Source organism: Sinocyclocheilus rhinocerous, unplaced genomic scaffold (genome assembly GCF_001515625.1).
Source record: "Sinocyclocheilus rhinocerous isolate Xijiao unplaced genomic scaffold, SAMN03320098_v1.1 scaffold12094, whole genome shotgun sequence".
Lineage (NCBI taxonomy): Eukaryota > Metazoa > Chordata > Actinopteri > Cypriniformes > Cyprinidae > Sinocyclocheilus > Sinocyclocheilus rhinocerous.
The window spans coordinates 16,555-16,844 of record NW_015655298.1 but is presented as its reverse complement, the minus strand read 5'-3'; positions in this window follow the sequence as shown (position 1 = coordinate 16,844).

Here is a 290-nt window from a genome sequence, read left to right as displayed (position 1 = left end):
ACGACTCACCAGAGGAGCTAACTTGCATTAAAGGGCAGCAGAATGTACAAACTTGTTTCTCGGTTTAACTAAGGTTTATTTAGACTAATATAGGTGACCTTAACTTACTCACCAGTCAATGTTATCAGCGTTTTGGCGGCATTCCAGCCGTCAGAAAAAAGGCTCCAACTCCCGACATAAAAAACGTCACGATGAATAATATTAGTTTGCTGTTAACAAGTGAAAACATCTTAAAATATCGCAGTTTTGCATAAAACAGAAATAATATACTAACCTTTCGTCGAGTTAAG